This window comes from Brassica oleracea, chromosome C5, assembly GCF_000695525.1.
Source record: "Brassica oleracea var. oleracea cultivar TO1000 chromosome C5, BOL, whole genome shotgun sequence".
NCBI lineage: Eukaryota > Viridiplantae > Streptophyta > Magnoliopsida > Brassicales > Brassicaceae > Brassica > Brassica oleracea.
Window position 1 is genome coordinate 29852455 of NC_027752.1, and position 21319 is coordinate 29873773.

Consider the following 21319-nt stretch of genomic DNA (forward strand, 5'->3'; position numbering starts at 1 on the left):
TCCCTCACACTTGCGGTCGTAAAGGAATGGTGAGATTGAGAGAAGATCTGGTTAAGGCTAGCGAAGACCCATCAAAAGTGTCAAGGCTAAGAGTGTGGGTCAAATCACGAACTAAGAAGGATGGAACGCCTGTCAATGTGAATGCGGCTGAAAAGATAGTAAGTCAAAATCAATCTGACCACATAGATTTTATGAAGTTGGATTGTCTGCTGCTTGTTGATATAATAATTTGTCATGTGTTTCCAGAGAAAGGCGTTAGAGATAGCACTTGAGGGTCGTGAAGATTCAACCTCAATGAATCCAAAGCATGATCTGATAACTGAGATATTGGGACCTAATCAACCTGGCAGGTTGAGAGCAATGGGCAGAGGCATTAGTATCACCAAATTAAATTGTTTACAAATTAAGAACAACTTCATGGCTGCCATGGAAAAAAAACATGTGTCTCTGGAGAAACAGGTTTATGATTTGCAGCAGCAAATTGCCAGGATGAATAATCAGGGACAAGAAACTGATGTCAGTGAAAAATCGAATAACAAGGTATGGACTGACTTCCTCTGTCGTAGTCTATCTCTATAATTGTAGATATGAATTGATTTGAAACTTTTGTATTTCACGTAGAGTGTAAATACCAAGTTGCTTCCGAAGTGTTATCTTGTGGACTGGTCTGCTGTCGATGTCAATGTTTCTGAGGGACGGGTTGTTTCATCGGAACCTGAGGAGTTAGTTAATGGGATTCCGTTAGGGCCTAATGCTGTGAAGGTTTTAGTTGAAACTGCAACAAAACCAGAAACCTTTTTATGGAGACCTGCACCTAATATGTTTACCATGGAGGATGCAGTAGGAGAAATGATTGCATGGCATTCCGATCATTGTATTGTTCCAACGGCAGGTTTACCAGAGGACAATGCTCCTAAGGTTAATTTTCCTCTTCCTCTGTAGCTGAATCTGAGTCTCGGTCTGAGTCTTTTTTATTCAAAATTGTTTGTTTTTGTTTTACAGAGCCCTTTCAGCAGTTCAAATAACAAATGCAAACTCATGGACTACATACATAATGGGGAAGTCGTTGCTGTAGGCCGATGCAAGACGGAAGAACCACAAACATTGGTCAATGGACTTCCTCTTGGTATAAATGCAATAAAAGTGTATGTGGATGAGGTAGTAAACCCTGATGCAAACATATGGAGGCCTACTGTGGGGAAGACAACTATGGAGGATTATCAGAACTGTTTTGTAGCATGGCCAGCAAATAGAGTTGTGTTTGACTCAACAAGTTCTAAAGCAGGAAGTTCTAAAGCAGGAAGTTCTATAGCAGGAAGTTCAAAAGCAGTAAGTTCAACTTCTAAGAATCAAAAGTCTCCACTGAGTGCAAAAGCTACTGAAAAATCTGGAACGAGTGTCAGAGATCAGTCTAGGAATGATGCGGATTCTCCATTGACTCCACCAGCTCCCACAAAGATACCTGCAGCAACAATGGAAGTCCAGTCACCTGTAATTCCAGCATCTCCTCTTCGCAGATCAGAGGTACTTTCTTTCCTTGAACTACTAGATTGGTTCTGGTTGTGATTCCTCCATATTGGTTCTTCTTTGTGGTTTGTAGTTTCTGGTTGCAGTACTTGATTGGTTCTGGTTGTGATTCCTGAATATTGGTTCTGCTGACTGTTTTGTGGTTGCAGCGTAACAAATTCAAGCCTAATCAAAAAATCAAGCTGTTGGACCTGTCTGGAGATAAGGTGGTCGTCGCTGAAGGACGATGGTCATCGAGTAATCCTGAGCATCTTGTCCATTTTCAACCTTTGGGGCCTGGTGCATGTCGAGTCTTTCTGGATGTTGTGAAGGTTAAAGATGCTGCTGTGTGGAGGACATCATCAGAGATCGAGTATATGGAAGTTGCACTTGGAAGATGTCTTGCTTGGCCAGAGGATAAAGTTCTATCGGTGAGATATGATCTCGTTTATCTGTTACATAAGTGTTGGAATATGTCAAACTAATCAGATTTGTCTTTCTGTCCAGGTTTAAAAACATAGCCAAAGGAACCAAGCAATAAGACTGTGTGTGTTTTTAATGACTTTGTTTTTTAAGACATGATCGGCTTTCTGTTTCTTTGTTTCAGAACGTGACTATGTGTTATTTGCCCCTCTTGGATGTTTCTATGCTTTTTCAATCTTAACTAATGTGTTTATGATTTCAAATGTAAGGATAGCCCAAAATTAAAATGTTTAATCACAACAAATGCCCAAAATTAAAATGACCAAATACAATTTCATATACCAAAGCAATTTAGGGTTTAGGGTAACGATAGGGTTGATTGTGTAGGCTTTAGTTTTAGGGTTTAGGGTAATGACAATGTTGAGTGATTCATTCAAAACAAAAAAAGTTATGGTGTTTATTGAAGGTTACGAAAAGATAAATAATGACAAAATTAAGAATTAGTTAAGCTTTCCACCACACCTTTTTCTTTGAGGGTTAACGTTTTAGTGTGAAGTTTTAGGGGTTAGTGTATAAATTGGTATACTTTGAGTGTTTAGGATTTATATGTTCACATAATGATGTATTCTTTGCATTTTTTTAGTTTGTATTGATTATATGATCATTTTAAAATGTAGATATATCAAATACAAGTTTACACCATCCTAAATCATCTCAAAATCGATCAACATCTATGATGTTCTTACTTACAACCATATTTTCGACATATCTAGTGGAGAAAACTAGAAAAAAAATTAGACTAATTATATCCATTCGATGGAGATGATTCAACGGTGGAGATTAGTTTTTTAGGTTATCCTCGTCCTTGTCTCTCATTGGTCGACGAGGCTTTTCGGAGGGAAAGCCAAAATTTCCTTATTTTGGGAGCCAAAGTAAATTTTATTGTCTTTATCGCCTTCTCTCCTACCCTCAAACCACCACAAATCTCTCTTAAGCCACCACGATTCTATCTCTTAATCCACCACGAATCTCTCCTTCCATCTCAAACCACCACAAATCTGTGTAAGCCACCACGATTCCATCTCATACCATCACAAATCTCTCCGACCTTCTCCACCGCCACCATTTAGGTTACAGAGTTCTCTGCCCTTACAGGTTAGTGACCTCTAAACCCTTGATTTTACTAATGTAAGCTCATTATTATATTTATCTGATTATGAAGGTAACAAATCTTACAGATCCACAAAGATTTGAAGCCTTACAGATCTCAAAGATATCTCAATTTCCAGGTCAGAGAAACTCCAATATCTTGTTCGATTTGTTACCTTGTGTTGAGATATTTGTTAATTTTTCAGTTTAATCTTCACTAATTTATTCTTCAATTAGTTGTGTTAAGATATTTGCTAATTTTTCAGTTTAATCTTCACTAATTTATTCTTCAATTAGTTCTGTTTTCTGTCTTATTATTATTGTAAAGATCTAACTTTGTTTAACTTTTCTGTCTAGCAACTCTAATGGAAGCAATGAAGGTCATCGTCTGTGCACTCCCGGCAACCGGAGTGAAACCACAACTCAAACCAGAACAGACACAACAAGAAGCAGTCAACACAGCTCCACCACAACGAGGACAGTCCTCACGAGGAAATGATGTAGATGAGATAACCAGAGCCGAGTTCAGAAGCTACCGGTTGATACGCATTGAGGAACCTGAAGAAGACATCGACCCAGACTACCTGCGCTATCTCCGAGCAATAGGTGCCTACGACTCTGCTCCACCACAACAAGGACGGTCCTCAGGAGGCAATGGTCGTCGCTAAAACATCGACCCAATCTTCCTGCAACTCACAATCCATGGGTTCTCGTCACTACTATAATTACCATTGCTTCAGTATGTTGTATTTGCTTAAGTATGTTTTGTTAATTTGCTTCAGTACAATGTTTTTCTTTCTTGAATGTTTGTAATGCGTGTATCTCTAATCTAAATTTGAATTTGACTTATATATATTTTTTAAATTTACAATTTATGCAATTCAATATTCCAAATCAAACAATTTTAGCAGGAAATCAACCACCAAATATTTCATTATTCAATTTTCTATATAAAAAATAATTAAAGCTATCATAATTTACGTCCTAGCACAAGAAAAAAGCTACCTCTTACTATTCAATGACATACAGGATATGCTATTATAGGTGCATGCATTTAGAAAAACTAAAGTTATAAAAACATATTCCATGTCTTAAACAAAACGTCATTATAAAATTTCTGATGACAAAAACAAAACGCCATATAATAATATTTACCAGTGCTAAGACATCGTTATTAAAAAGGTTTAATACAGCAATAGAGAAGCGCTATAATATCTCCGTTTATTATAGCACACGAAAATTCGCTACGATATGGGGGGGTCTATTATAGTTGCGGCTGTCAGAGCGTTTACAAAAACGCTACGAAAACGATATGATAGCGTTTTCTCGGCGCTGCTAATGCTGATATTTCTTGTAGCGCTCTAGATTTGTTTTTGGTGAGTCAGTGCTTCGAGCGTCATTTTATTCGTCCTCAGAATGACAAGTACGCCTACGAAGAGTCGACTATCACGCGAAGAGAAAGGGAAGAACATTGCTAACACTTCGAGCCCAGCTAAAGACTTGACAGCGAATGGCAGCCCGTTAGATGAGTTTGATCTGATCCATCGCGACGCCATGCGGGATACGGAGAATATGAGTCTATCTCAGCGCCTTCTAGTCGCCGAGTCTCATAGGCAAATTCGCGAAGAAACCGCTGGTCGTACCTTCGTTGGTGTAGGTAGCGACGCGAGCAGTAGTAGAGGTAGTGACCGAGAAGATCGGAGAGGTGGTTCGAGAAGTTCGGAACGTGACGGCTCTGGAGCATCAAAACAGGCTTCGACGCCTCCGAGGCGAGTTCATCTAAGAGTTCGCTTTGATCAGATTGACTGCAGGCCTACGATTTACCATCCTGGTGGAATCTTTGAGGAGCTTTACCCACTTCCGCCGGAATCCTTGCGTGATCCTAGGGCCGATGGTCAGTCGTGGAAGAACGTGTTCTATTCTTGCTCCTCTCACAAGACGGTGAAGGATTTGTTGAGGCGACATGGAGGCGCCAGCGCTACATACATCATTCCTTCTAATGGGCAGCGTCCTTGGTCGCCTCCGGTTGGCTACCAGTGTGTCTACGAATCCTATTTTAGAGACCATACGAAACTCTGGTTTCCGATCCCCCGACTGATCACATCTTATGCATTCCGTCGAGACATTGCAATCTGTCAGTTACTTAACGGGTCGCTGCGCATTGCGGTTATGCTGATGGTGATGGCCGCGGAGATAGATGTTTCGATGAGCGTGAGAGTGTTCGAAGAGTTAACTTTCACGAAGGCGGAGCCGCATGGAATATTCTCAGTGAAGATGCGTTCGAACTACAACATCTTGACCGGGCATCTGAACAAGTCGAAAGACTGGCAGCGTTCATATTTTTATTTCAAGTCCGACGAGCATGCCTTCGCAGAGCCTCCTGAGGACGACTATCGCGTTCTATGGAATAAAACGCTTGGTAGATACTGTTTGTTAACGACATGTCTTACTCGGGGATCCTGACCATGTGTTTCTTATTATTGTTGCAGTTCGCCACCCGAACACAATCGCATACCCAGAGAAATTCTTCGAGAGTGCCCAGGCGATCGCAGCCCACAGCCATCTCCGTTGGCCTGATCTTAGTCGAGAGTGGATAAGGCATCAACAAGCTCGGATTGCTAGAGGTGAGCTCGTTGATCTTTCACCGAAAAGTTTTATTAATAACTTATTTGCGCCGGCTTTATGTTTTTGTCGTCTCTTCTGTTTTGCAGTTGATTGGGTGTCGAGGCTTCCTGTTGTACTCGGCCCTCGTAAATCTCGCTTATCCTTGTTTACCCGGAAGCAGCAAAAGCTTTTAAACAAAGCTAGAGAGATGGAGGGATTTCCAGACCTGAGTGCCTTTCTAAAAGGGAAACTTCAGATGTCGACGAAGTCGTCTTCCGCTGGTGTTTCAGACGTTAGACCTAGTCTCGTCGAAGGAGACGCAAATGTGGAGCCGTTGGCCCAAAATCCTACAAAAAAGGCGGCGGGGAAGGCGAAGAAACGTATCGCCGAAGGGGATCAGTCTGCCTCTCTTGAGGAAAGTGTTCCTTTAGAGGAAGCTCCGTCTTCCGCTGACGCTTCTAAGGTCTCGAAGAAGAAGAAAAAGAAGAAGGACGGGAAGAAGAGGCCTCGTGAGGATCCTTCTAACGACCAAAATGAGGCCTCGATAGTCGTTCGGGAAGATAACACGGGGGGCCCTGCTCAGACTTGTTCTACTGAGGCATCGCCTGAGGAACGACCAAAAAAGAGAGCGAAGAAGAAATCTGTCGAGGAAGGGGCACGTCGTTCTGTTGACGGGGATCATCCCGATGATCTTCCTGCGTCTGAAGATCTGAAAATCCTTCGAGGAGTGGAGGAAAGGCGTCTGGATCCGAAGGTGATCCTCGAAGTGAATCTCCATTGAGTGAAAGGGCCGTTCCTACGTCGGCGATGAGGAAGGGGGTTCAGAGTGAGGGTTCACTATCGAAGAGGGTGAGGGTCGAATTTCCAGACCGCGTGGAGTTCATGTATGACGAGAAAACTCCCTTAGTGTTTAATCCTCTCCAGTGTGCGGAGTTGACGCGTCAGATCCGTGGCAGGACGAGGGAGTTGCCGCCAATAGGGGACCTATACTTCAAGAACGAATACATCGATGCCGCTTTCACGAGAAAACATGTAACTTACTTACCTTTTTCACTAGTTCAAACAGGACCCTTTCGTAAGCTAAAGAAAATCATTCTTGCTTTTGTTATTGTGCAGAGTGATGGGAGTATGAATTATCTCGTCGAGAAGTATGACAGTGCCCTGAAGCAGACGATGATACAATTAGGCACGGCGGAGAAACTTGTGCGGACCAAGCTGAGCGCGATTGAGAGGTTGTGGGCTGAGAACAAGAAGGCTAACGACAAGGCGGCTGAGGAAAAAGAAGTTCTTCGAGTCAAGTTCGAAGAACTCGAAGGCAATCTAAAGTCTGATCGACTTGCGAAGAAGGAGCTTATGCACGAGAAGACTCGTCTGGAGCAGACTGCTGCTGCCCTTGAGAAGGAGAAGGCGGAGCTTGAAGAAGAGAGGGATGCTGTTGTTGAGACGCTGGTCAAGGAGAGGCAGTGTTTAAGGGACTATCGAATCCGGGAAGTTACCCGCGAGAGGGTCAAGGTTCAAACTGCCATGGCAGACAAGTCTACTCGCTGCTTCGGTCGGGTGAGAGACCACTTAGCTCGCCTTGACGCCTTCGAGAAAGCCAAGAATCTGTATGGACAGGCCTCGGGAACGAGAAAATTCCTCGAGGTGATAAGGGACAATGGGACGGAGATCCCGCAGGAAATGATAAACATTTTCATAGAGCAGGAGAAGCTTCATGAGGCTGAGGTTGCTAAACTTCGCCTTGACCCGCTTTCCGAGAGCGACTTACTTTGTCCCCACTCAACCTTCCTTCTAGGTTTGTTAACGAGGAGTTTATGGCGAGGCTTGACCCATATGGGTCGAACGTTGGCTTGATTGGGTCGGAGTCGGTTTCCCAGCTCATTACTTCACGCGGAGTCGTTGAGGACCAGTCCGGACAGTTAGCGGTAGACGTCACATCTGCCCCCACGGAACGGGTTGCGGTTACGGAGGAGAAGAGTCCTGAGAAAGAGAACCCTGAGACGGGTGACATCTTAATCCAGGAAGGGGGGACTGAGAACGTAGGTCCTGAAGACCATGTTCTCGTCTCCGACACTTCTTCCGAAAGGCGAGAGGACGAGGAGGGGGAAAGCGATCGAGGTGAGAAGACGCCATCGCTGAGACCGAACGAGGAGGAGGTAACAAGCGAGGTCGGGAAAGGAAGTAGTTCGAGCATCCCGTCCTTAGGTGTGGATCTTCCTGCTTTTGTTCCTGCTCAAGTTGAGGGTCCAACTGTTTCTGCGGCCGAAGACCCCCAGGATCCTCCTACTCCGAGTGTCCTGACTGGGAACGGAAATGACCAAGATTCCGCTGCTTGACCCTCCATCTGTGTTGTATTATTATTTTTTGTGTTTTCCGTCGGAATGTGTTTGTGGTCCTGGTCGACCCTTTTGTTGTATGTTTAGACACGTTTTTACCTTATCGGCGAGTTGATGTTTAAGCAAAATTTAGGATCGTGTGTTGTTGTTTTATTTTATCTGTATTTGCAGTGTCTAAAAAATCAAAATTTGCCTGAAAGTCTCGTAGAATGTTTGCTTAGAAACGATAGGTCCTTGATCTTTAATTTTGGCAAATAGATAACCAAACAAGCCGCTAAGGGACTTTTGCCTGTCATCGTCGCGTTTCGGTTGAGATAATGTCTAAAGACACTATTCAATTCCGAAAGACGAGAGACCGAATTTAAGAGGGAAAGGTTCTTTAATCCGTTTTTCAAATGACAGTCGAGTTTTGGGTAGCTAATCCTTTACTCGTCAATCTAAAAAAAGGGTAAAGATTTCGCTCTTTTTGGTCGGTCAATGCATTTGGGGCATAGGTGACTGACAACCGTTGGGTCCTTCAGCCAGATGTCTGATCAGGACATAGCTGAATAGTGGGATGTGAGTGTTCGCGTACTGCCTGTTGGCGGTATGGGAATCACTTGATGCGATGACCGTCTTACGACAAGCGGGGTTCATCGATCACTCGTTAGTCGATTAAGACTGAAACAAAGTTTGGATTTTGGTGTTGTTACAGCTGGACCGGTTAAGGCTGCCTACGTACCTCGGTTGAGGATCAAGCCATTCGTAGTTCATTTTACCCGAGTAAAAGTGGCTGTTTGAAGCGCATTTACTCGGTTGAGTGGAAGTGACCGCGGAGGTGAATCTACTCGGTTGAGTGGAAATGACCGCGGAGGTGCATCTACTCGGTTTTTTTTTTTTTTTTAGATTCGACCTTTCTACGAGTAGAAACGTTGCAACTGCATTGAGTTCCATGCTCGAGGCACTTCTTCTCCGCGCGATGTTTCAACCCGGTAGACGCCTGGTTTGACGACTTTGACGATTTTGTAGGTCCTTCCCACTTTGTCCCGAGTTTGCCGGCGTTGAGTTCCTTAGTATTCTCGAACACTTTGCGCATGACGAGGTCACCGAGTTCGAGGGGTCTGGCCCGGACCTTTTTGTTGTAGTAGCTCTCTATTTGATGCTGATAGTTTTGGATCCGGAGCAGAGCTTGGTCCCTTCGCTCTTCGATCTCGTCGAGGGCGACGAGCAGCATCTCCTTGTTGAGTTCTAGCCTCGACACCGTATGCAAGGGAGAAAGGTGTTGATTTAGTCGAACCTCTTGGTGTCGTACGGTGATTCCACAGGACTCCGTCGAGTTCGTCGGCCCAATGTCCTTTCTGCAGATTTAGACGTTTCTTGATGCCGTCGATGATAAGCTAGTTGGAGGATTCCGATTGGGCATTTCCTTGCAGGTAGCGAGGGGTGGAAGGGCTTAATCGAATGTACCATTTGCTGCAGAATTCTTTGAAGTTGCCTGACATGAACTGCGATCCGTTATCAGTAACAATTTCATAAGGTAGACCGTGGCGGCAGATAATGTTCTTCCAAACGAAGCCGCGGACTTCTTTGTCCGTGACTTGAGCGAAGGCTTCAGCCTCGATCCACTTCGTGAAGTAGTCAGTGAGGACTAAAACAAAACATCATTGTCGGGAACTGGGAAGCGGTCCTATGATGTCCATTGCCCATCGCATGAATGTATATGGTGTTGTTGTCGTGCGTAACATTTCAGTCGGGCAGTGGATACTTGGTGCGTGCCGTTGGCATTTGTCGCAACGTCTAGCGTAGGACTCGCAGTCTACGTTCATTGTCGGCCAGAAGAAGCCTAGGCCTCTCACTTTGATTGCCAAGGCTCGTCCACCTAAATAGTTGCCTCCGGCGCCCTCGTGTGTTTCGGCCATAACTCTTACAGTTTCCTTGCCATGAATGCACTTGAGGAGTACTTTACTCGCGGTCCTTCGATGGAGTTCATCATCTAAGACGACGTAATGGGCACTGTGAGTTTTTAGACGGTGTGCAGCCCATTTCTCAACTGTGAGTTCTCCCCTGCTAAGATAGTCGATGAACTCCGTCCTCCAGTCGGGGTCGAACCCTTCGATATCTGCCGTGGTGGTCACGTGACTAGTCCCACGGTCGATGATCGGGGCCACGGTGACCGTTTGGTCGATCGAGGTGTCAATACTTGGCTTCTCAATTCGGTGTATTGGGATGGTTCGTTTAACCTGATCTCGAAGCTTGCTGCCAACGGCTGCGAGGGCGTCGGCGCAGACGTTCTCTCCTCTGGGGACTTTGATAAGTTCGAAGAATTCGAACTCTGCTGCTAACCCTTGGACTATCTTGAGGTAAGCATCCATTCAGTCGTTGCGGGCGTAGTAGTCGCCACTGAACTGATTGGCGACCAGCTGTGAGTCGTAGTAGGCGCTTAAAGATTCATATTCTGCCTCGTTGTTCAACGCTGGGAAGCCGAAGCTAAAAGACTGTCTGATCAATTCTCCGGTCGGGGACTGTAACTGGACCCTGGCCCCTGCGCCCTTGTTCGTTGAAGATCCGTCAACATGAAGGGTCCAGTTTGGGTTCGAGAGTGCGAGGTCTTGCTCCAGTTCCGGAGCCAACTCAACTAAGAAATACGCAAGGACCTGGGACTTTGTTGCCGTTCGGTTCTTGTAAGTGATATCAAGCTCACCGAGTTCGACAGCCCACTTCATTAGTCTTCCAGGACCTGTTGGTGTTCTGGAGTATTGTTCGGAGAGGCTGGTCGGTCAGTACCTCCACCGAATGTGACTGAAAATACGGGCGGAGCTTTCTTGCCGCTTCGACTATGCCCAGCGCCATCTTCTCCAGAGTTGGGTATCGCGTTTCTGGGCCTGTCATACGCCTGTTTGTGTAGAAGATTGGTTTTTGCTCGCCGCGGTCTTTCTTTATTAGAACACTGCTGACTGCTGCGGGGGATACCGCGACGTAAAGGGATACAACGTCCCCGACATCCGGCTTGACGAGTACAGGCGGTGTAGTCAGATATTGTTTGAGTTGAGCAAATTCTTCTTCGCACTTCTCGTCCCAGATAAACTTTTTACTCCCGTGCAGGAGATCGTAGAATGGTAAACACTTGTCGGTAGATCGAGAGATGAACAGATTAAGTGCAGCAATCCGAACCGTGAGCCGTTGGACTTCTCTACTATTTTTTGGACTTGGGAGGTTCAGGACCGCTGAGATCTGCTTCGGGTTGGCTTCGATTCCTCGTTGTGTTATGATGTAACCGAGGAATTCACCTGAGGAAACTCCGAAGGTGCACTTCACCGGATTCAATTTCATGACGTACTTGTTGAGAGTTTCGAAGCAATCTCGTAGATGGCGGAGGTGATCGGCGGCGTGTAGCGACTTAACAAGCATGTAATCAATGTATACTTCCATGGTGTCGCCCAGCTTTTCTGCAAACATTATGTTCACGAGTCGTTGGTAAGTTGACCCTGCGTTCTTTAAGCCGAACGGCATGACCTTATAGCAGTAGGTTCCCCAATCTTTGATAAAGACCATTTTCTCGCGATCATCAGGGTGCATCATGATCTGATTGTATCCGAAGAAAGAATCCATGAACGTGAGCATCTCATTTACGGCGGTGGATTTGACTAGACGGTCAATATTGGGAAGAGGGTAGTTGTCCTTTGGGCAGGCTTTATTTAGGTCGGTAAAGTCGACGCAGACGCGCCACTTCCCGTTCTTCTTCTTGACCACCACTGGGTTTGCTAACCACTCAGGGTAACGTACCTCAGCGATTGAGTCGGCACCGAGTAGCTGTCCGACCTCTTCATTCACAGCTTTAGACCTGTCAGGACCAAGCTTTCGTCTCTTTTGACGAATGGGCTTGAAGGTTGGGTCGACATTAAGCTCGTGCGTTGTTATCGCTGGATCAATTCCTTTCATGTCCGCCATGGACCATGCGAACGTAGATACATTCTCCTTGAGGAAGTCAAGGATCGACCGCTGCATATCCTCAGATAGATATGTACCGATTCGTGCCGTTCGGTTTGGGTCCGTGTCGTCGATGGGCAACTCAAGAACTTCGTCTTTCTGGGGCCAAACTTTGGAGAGCGGGGGAGAGACGGAGTTGACAGGTAGAGAAGAATGTTGGAGCTTAACAGTGGCGATCAATAGGTCTCGAGCGGCCTTCTGTCTCCTCGCAACGTTTTAATTGCGTCGTCCGTACCGGGAAACTTGATGCATTGGTGGTAAGTGGACGGGATTGCTTGCATCGAGTGTATCCACGGGGTTGCAAGTATCGCATGATATGGTGCCTTCGTGCTTAGAACAGTGAACTTGACTGTTCGAGTAACATTGCATGCGCGTACCGGAAGACAGATCGTCCCCAGTATCGTTTCGGAAGATCCATTGAAGCCGGTTAATGTTCTGGATGATGCCTTAATGTCATCGGGGTCCACTCCCATCTTTTGCAGCGTTCCTCGGAAGATGATATCAACAGAGCTTCCCGTATCGATAAGTACTTTCGTGACGTCATACTCTCCAATTCCGAGAACGACAAGAAGAGGATCGTTGTGGGGGACGTTAATCCCGACGGTGTCATCAGGCGAGAAGGTTATCGGAGGATGATTTGATGGTCTAGTGGGCCACCTTTATGAAGTCGCAACCTACCGGCGGTAATCCTTGACGGAGCGAACAGAATTTCCACAGGGAGGAGAACCACCCATAACGACGTTTAGTCGCTGTTTTGTTTTTACTCGCTTGGGGTTTAAAAGGGCGCGCAGGTCAGCTGATGTGTTGTCGTCGTTTTGCGACAGCGTAGGGTTGCCTGGCGTCTTAGTTTGTTCCAACCGTCTACGGAGATCTGTGGGCTTTGAGCTGTTAAGGAGAACGCGAAGATCGCACACGCTGGCGTTGAGTTTGTCTCGAAGATCACCGCTGAGACGTGTCGGATGCCCTTTGGGATCAGGACCACCGGTCGAGGTACGCTGGGACTTCCTGAGCTGTTAAGGAGAACGCGAAGATCGCACACGCTGGCGTTGAGTTTGTCTCGAAGATCACCGCTGAGACGTGTCGGATGCCCTTTGGGATCAGGACCACCGGTCGAGGTACGCTGGGACTTCCTTGCATTCTGCGTTAGCCGGAGATCAGTATTTCCGGAGCTGTTGTCGTCCTTGGACTCAAGCTTTCGTTTGAGAACATTTCTCAGATCTCCGGGTATAGGCGCGTCGTCGTTCTTGTCGTCTGACGATAAGGTTTGTTGAGAAAGTATAACCTTTATGCGCCTGCGGTTAGCCGGCTGTTCTTTGTCAGCAGAGGAGTCGTCTTCACCGTCTTCCTTTGGGGGCTTTTCTTCATTTCGCTGCTGCGTTTCGTTTTGTCGGCCTTTGCCGGTAGTTTTGCGCTGGGCTCTTCTTTCTTTATTCTTTCTCCAGCTTTTGCCGTTTTTGGGCTTAGCTTTTAGGGGCTCAAATTTGAAGTCGCCGCTGGCGAGAGACAAGAGATAGTGCGCATAGAGTGATTTACACTCCGTCGTATCATGCCCTTTGACGTTGTGATATTTGCAATGTTTGGAGAGATCGATGGTTCTGGAAGGGCCTGCCGTCGGACCTGCTGCCACTGCGGGTTGAGTCGCGCAGACAGTATCAGTTGGTTCGCCAGATGAGTCGAGCTCTCTTACCCATTTGTTCCACCCTTCTCCTCGGACTACCATGGTCGAAATCGGTACGTTTTTCTCGTTGACGATGTACATGTAACCGTCTTTTTGGCTGTTCTTGTCGCGAGGAGCATGCTGCCGCGGTTTTGCTCGCTTGTCGGCATTTTTAGTCGCTGGCGTTTTCGCCGCGTTCATCTTGTTGATGATCGCATTTGTATCTTCTTCCATTCGGATGAAGTTGTGAGAACGAGCGATAGCGTCTTGGAGCGAGGTGGTTGGATTTTGGTATAGATCTTCTCGGAACTTAGAGCGGAACCACAATGTATTTCTCAGGGCGTCGATAGCGATGTCGTCGGGGATTGCAATCCTCAAGACTACTGCTTTGAACTTCTCCATGTAGTCGCAGAGGCTCTGATCTTTGGTTTGATTGAGGTTCCACAGGCTAGAAGCGGTAGCACTGCGCTTTGTGAAAATAATGTACGTCTTGAGGAAAGCCGCTGATAAGTCTCGGAAGCTTCCAAATGAGTTCTCCTCTAGTTGGGAGAACCAGGTCAGGGCTTGCTCGTGGAGAGTCTCGACGAACAGTTGACAGTAGCCTGCGTACCTTTCTTCATCGGAGAGTCGAGCCCGTGCCATCGCGATATTGAAAGTCGTCATGTGTTCCACCGGGTCTCCGCCGGGCTTGTACTCTGGTAGGCGCAGCTTCTCTATCTTCCTGAGTTGCACATTGGTTAGTGCGCTAGTAAAAGGGGTTCGCAAGGTCGCGGCGAGTACACTCTCGATTTGTGGAGCCGCGCTGGTAGCTTGATGGATCTTCGAGCTCATTTGCTGAAAGATGAGTTTGAGCTCGGCGATATCGCGTATGGTTGCGAGATCTGGTCCCATCTGTTGAGCATCGACGGGAAGGGTTTCGTTAGGTTCCGAGTCATCTGAGATGTGGTCACCACCCGTCGCCGTAGGGTTTGTGTTGAATAGGCGACGGCGTATCATCTGTGGATGGCTCGTTTGGCCGTCTGGAGCGGTGAGTGCTGCGACCAAAGCAGCTAGCTGGTCGTTGGTCATCTTTTGAACTTCGTCTTGTCGAGCGAATCGAGCCATGATAGAGCTCATGAAGTCTACGGGGATTGGTGGAGCAGCTTCAGGCGTAGGGGCTGGTTCTCTGCCTGGAGCGCCGAAGGTGGCGTCATCTTGAGCCATGTAGACCTAGAACGTTACTTTAGCGAGCAGCTTTCCGTCCTTGTGTGTCCTAGATCCGGTCCCCCTTTGGCCCTTAACTTGAGAAGGCCAAGTATATGGGCCTTGATGGAGTTCATCCGAGCTGGATGCTTTTGGTCGGTTTGGTCGTCGGCTAAAAGAACTCTAAAACCGAGCTGACAGCTTTACTCGCCGAGCCGAGTAAGTTTGTAGCTTGTTGGGCTAGACCTTGTTATTCGATGGGCTAGACCTTGTTATTCGATGGGCCTTGTGGAGGGATGTAATCCATCTCCTACAATAATTCGTCGGAACTAAACGGAGACATGCCCTTTCTCAAGAAAAAAAAATTCAACAGGGACGGTGGGTGCAACTAAGAGCATGTATATTGCTTTTTAGATACCATAAAGAATATTAGCAAATAAAATATTAGCATTTTGTACAAAAAAAAATCACATGATTAAATAGAAAACATGTACCAATATTATAATAAAATAATAGTTGACATGAGAGTTTTTAAACAAGTTCTTCGAGTTTATCAAGTTTCTTGCACCAAAAATAAAAATTTCTTCAAATTTCTGGTTGAAAAACTGTTGACGTTGTCTGGGAGCTTGTGGTCAAGTGGTAAGGGGAAGAGATTGGGATGTCAACACATTTCAGGTTCGAAGCACCTGCCATGCGAAACTAAGTCACATGTTATCTGGACATCCTACATGGATACGTGCCCTTTCGGCCCATTTGAATACCCGGAGAAATGATCTATCTATGGGCTGCACCTCCCCTTGGGGATTAGTCTGGACCCTTTCATAGGTCTGGGATACTCCCAAATTAATAAAAAAAACTGTCAATGTTCTCTCTCTTCTTTTACTTAAGTCTTCATTAAATCAGTTATTAATTAGATACTCTCGTTAGATCCCTGCGAGGTTGAAAAAAAAAGATCCTTGAGAGGGTGCAATTGTGAAGTTTTTGTTTTTTAACATCAATTCTTGGAAGCATGTGAAGTCTTCGCCCTACAGTGTTTGTAATGGTAAAAATAGTCCTATATACCTGGATGGATCACTTCACGAGTTCATCTTTGATAAAAATACTTAAGCAGATTGATTGTCACACAGAGATTTTCAAGTGGCCTCAGAGTTTCCAGCTCCCACTAAAGGTAAAATTTGTATACGCATGTGCAACTTGAATAATCGTAAATCACAAGATAATTGGCTAAGAAAAGGCATATAGTTATTAGATAATTTGAACAAGACACGGGAGAACGTCGTATCTCCTATATATTAATCATGAAGCATTACAACATATTTTCGTAGAAACATATCATCACGAAGATGATTCTTAGAATTTTTAGAAAAATAAGTTGGTCTATATAAACATATAGTATGATTTTTATTAAACTAACTATCAAATTAATTAATAGTGTACAAAAAATATTTTTTTTTCCTTAAATAAAAGCTACGAAATTACCTAATATGATTAACATATATATGACAATTAATGATTATGAATAATATATTTAATAACAATTTTTGTATACTCTCCCATATATGTTATATTTTGAATTTTTAAAAATGACTATAAATTACTAAAAATGGTAAAAGTCTCACATTGAAATGTTTGTGATCAATGGTTTAACTTTTTTTTGTTCAAGCAAGATACAAATGATCATATAACGTAGGATGGGCGTTTGGATACCCGTTACCCGTTCGGATTCGTATCGGGTATTTCAGTATAAAGGTATAGAACCCGTTCGGGTATTTCTACACTTCGGGTCGGGTTCGGGTACTTTATGTTCGGGTTCAAATATTTTGGATCGGATTTGGATATTCAAATTTTGAAGAAAAAATAAATAAATTATTCGTTTTTTAATTTTTGTATTTAAAATATACTTTTAACTTAAATGGTTTTCAAATTTTTAAAAGATTAAACTATTAATAGGTTTGGAGATAAAACTTTAAAAATAGAAAGACACTAATTTAGTTGTTGTTTTGAAATTTTCGATGAAGTTTTGTTAATGCAAGAAACAAGAGGTTGATATGTATTTTAAGTGAGTAGCAAATGATTTTGTCCATAATTATATGTATATTATCTAATTTTAAGCAATGTGCCTCATTAATATAATTACTTTGAATAAAATGAGAGAAGTAAGCTAGAAATATAGGGTTAATTATATTTATGTTTGGATCGGTTCAGATTTTTGGATCGGATTCAGATACGGGTTCGGGTATCGAATAAAATACCAGCCCTAATAAATCGTATGAATATGAAGTCTCATTAATAGATATTCATATTTTATATATATATATATATATATATATATATATATATATATATCTTAATATCATTTGAAATAAATTATATAATATATAAAAATATAAAAATATGTTAATTTCAAAATTACAGTGAAAAAGATATTGAAATTTGTGTTGAAAAATCTTACATTAAAAGTTTTGTAATTAACGGTTTAAATTTTTGTTATAGTAAAGATACAGATGTTAAAAAATTATATGAGTAGGAAGTATCAATAATAAATATTTATATTAAAATATACTATATATCTATGTCAATATCACTAAAGTCTAATTTATACCACCATATAAAGTAAATAAAATGATTTTTTTGATTTATTTATCAAAAACGCAAAAGGTATTGGTTTTGATTTATGTGTTTACTTATATGTATATACTTTTATGTATACAAATTATTTTTTAAATAGGTAGTTTCTAATATCTTATATGATTCTGACAATCCCAGAAACACACTTCTTCAAATCGAAGTGATTTTTAATATTGGAAACACTATATATATTATTTCATTTAGCTTAAATAATTTAATCTTGAATTTGATTCCTAAAAACTTTTAATGAAATATCATGACAAAATTCTAATCACCTTCTTTTGAGTTTATTCGAAAAATGAGAGATTTGATCATTCGTCTAATATTTGTTTCTGTCTAATACCCTATCTAACTATTATAATTGTAAAAATGAGAGATTTATACTATTTAGTATAAGTTTTCTAGTTTTAGGTTTAGTAAATCAAACAATTATTAGTTTATACATAGTTTACATTTACTAGATTTATAAAGTATTATATATGTTTTTATCTGTATACTCTTAAATAACTAAACCTTAAAAGCGTAGGCAAATAAAATAAGTAATTTGTTTTGTTGTTGTAGAAATAAATGATTTTAGGACCGAACTGGTGAATATATACTAGAAAGATATTTATATTTCGAGTCTTCACTTATATTTTATAACAACTTGATATATTAGATTTGAACACTAACCTGTTAAAAGAGTTTGTCGATGATTTTCTTCAAATTTTTTATTCTTATATATGTATCTGGAGTGAAACTAATTTTTACAAATATTCATCTTTTTAAATTGACATTTATGTAATTCTCCGAATTCATAGAATAAGTTAAAAAAAAGAAATTAATCTCATATCAATGAAATATAAACGAGAACAAAAACGCAATTTTATAGAGGTAGAAAATGAAATCACTTATGGAGAGTCAACAGTAAACAAATCAAGAGCAGAAAACATAATCTCATTTCGTCGTCATTATACAATCGATGTTGTCTATTTGGTTTTTGTGATTTGTGTAAGCTGAAAAACTTAATTTCTTTTTATACATATGAAGTCTTAAAAATAATTAAAATGAGTTATAATACATTAACTCTTAACTCTTCAACAATATGATGATAAATTTAAGAGACCAACATTTGTATTCATCATTTTACAATCGATAAAAACTGTAGTGCATGTGCGCAGTTTATCATCTAGTACCTAATTATTTTTCTAAACTCCTCTCGCAATTGTTACGAAGAAGATATTGCTTTTTAGTGACTGTGAAGGCCCAAAACTCGCATAGCAATTTTGGAAACGCAATCACATGCCTTATATTTGAACTTCGAATGTGCTATGAGACCTATGCTTGTAATTTCAAAGTATGGCACTAGTTTTCCCCTAATATTATTTTCTTCTAGTCTAAATTGTGCTATATAAATATAATTAACATAATATTAAATTATCATGACAAGCTTTGTCAAATTATGCCTTCTTTTGTACGCAACCCCAATCAAGCAATTTGAAACTTTCCCCAAGAAGTGTTGTTCAAGAATAGATATCTTAATTAAGTTACCTAATAGAATCAGAAAAAGAGCAGTTAGTCCAAGCATAAGAAGTTCAAAGTGTGTCTTTACAGAAAAGAAAATATAAAAAATTATCATGGAGACACATCGTAATAATGGAAAATCTGGTAAGAATAGAATTAATTGATTACTGAAATTTTTGGCGACAGGGTTCAGTGGTTGGTGGTTTAACCAAATAAACCTGGATCAAACCTCTCTTGACTCGATAATTAGAACAATATTCAATCGAGGTTTGGCCTTGTCACTAAGTGTTGGGCCAAATATATAGCATGGTTGAACCATGTTGTTTCCATGCAGGTAGTCTAGAGGATTCATGATCTTGAATTCAACCAAGAAAGCTATGTATACGTTGTTTGAGAACTAATATATGTATCTACATTTTCATCTATCTCTTTCTTTGAAAATCTTGACGCATTATAAGGATCAATCCTTAAACAACGGGAACAGGTCTTATTAACGAGAACGTCATGGCGTTATATTGATTTGATTCAACAAGGGCAGGGTCTGAAACATGTTTATTCCATGAAAACGTGACTTTGGTGATCAAAGAAAAGGTTTAGGTTATCCTGAGAAGACTAGGAATTAATTAGGTAAGTGTTTAGGGTATGGTTCAAAGCACATTGCACTTGATGATGCAATTAGAATTCACTTAATTAAGTAAGCAGATTTCCTAAAAGTACATAACTTTATAAAGATACTAGATTTTATACTCTACGTGTGAATCTATATTAATAAATTAGATTCATTTTATAATATTTAACTTGAAATAAAATTAATATATATATATATATATATATATATATATATATATAATTTTTCTTTTTATGAAAATGTATTTAACCTACTTATATTTATTTATAAAAATATATCTTTCAAAATAATTATTATCTAGTTATTTATTTGCTTGTATTTATAAATTATGTTTGTAAACTATATCATTTTTTATAAAACATAAAATGATCTATTTAAAATTGTATAAGTTGCTCGATGCATATAAAATAATATTACACTATTATAAATGATTAATTTATTTCTAGAATTTTAATTTGATTTGTATTTAGCAAAATGGTATAGTGAATGTATGTTTGTTCTAAAGTTACTGTGACATTTGTACTTGAAAAATTCTTTAAAATTTATACAATCATATCTACAAATTAACAATTGATTTTAACTTTATCAGAATAATATTAATGAAATTTTAAGTCGAGACTCTAAGTCACTGCAAAGTTTAGACTATAAGTGATTGCAAGTATCCATGTAGGCTTTGAAATAACTAATTAAGTACAAATTTGAGTAATATTTAAATTTTTAATCACCATAAATATTGATGAACTTTAACTAATATTAAATATTATACTTTTTTATAATATAAAATAAATATAAATATAATGAAATTTGAATGTGTTAATTAATATAATATTTATTAAGATAATGATATAAATAATATAGAGTATTATATCTATACTCTCTACTTGGTCTTATTCACCATAATGTATAGCAGTGAAGCTTATATGAATGAATAATAAATTGCAAGAGAAAAGATTTTATTTCAGGTAAGAAAATATATTCATTACAAATATATTTACATAATTATTTCCAAGTCTCTTTGAAACATATTACATAATTCAAAGAAATGTTTTCTTAAAAATATTGACATATTTAAAATATTAAATTATGATGCTGATTTAGAATATTTTTATTTGTTTATTAAAAATTATACGTGAACACTTTTAAGTAATCATATCTAGTCCTTATCGTAAAAAAACTCGTGGGGTGAATATTAATTTTTTCTGATACTCTATTAAATTTCAAATTTTCAATGATTTAATATAAGTATCCATTTATTTTATATAATAATATTTACTTTTATTAGTTATCTTTCTATATGAGTGTCAATTTTATTTTTACATGATTCTTGCATTTGTAAGATAGTTTTTTCTTCTTCTTTTTTTGTTAGTTAAGTTTTATGTTGATTTCCAAATAGTTAATATGTATATCTAGTTTATCTGTTTTACTGATTTTTTTCCTTTTTATTTACTTTATTTGAAAAAAAATTTCTTTGATTTTAAAAAATATTTTTGGAAATCTATATATTTAAAACTGTTAAAATTTTAATACTTCATTCATATTAATTATTTAACTTATACGTGAACATGCTCAATTTTATATGGCCTCAATTATTTTTTTTATATATATGCTTTAGATCCATATAGCTTTTATTATTTGAAGGTCATGACTCAAGTATTTTAAGACGTAACTAGATCAGTCGGGCGGGTGTTTGCTTTAACTTGTAAAAGTATTATCAACTTATATCCAATAGGAAATTAT

At 40.5% G+C, this 21319-nt stretch overlaps 1 long non-coding RNA gene across 1 annotated transcript; it reads left to right on the forward strand.

Moving 5' to 3' along the window:
- The first annotated feature begins 2890 nt into the window (after positions 1-2890).
- Positions 2891-3891, forward strand: LOC106294218. The gene is made up of 3 exons (XR_001260772.1): positions 2891-3084; positions 3168-3218; positions 3436-3891. It is a non-coding gene; the product is annotated as an uncharacterized LOC106294218 (long non-coding RNA).
- The last annotated feature ends 17428 nt before the right edge of the window (positions 3892-21319 follow it).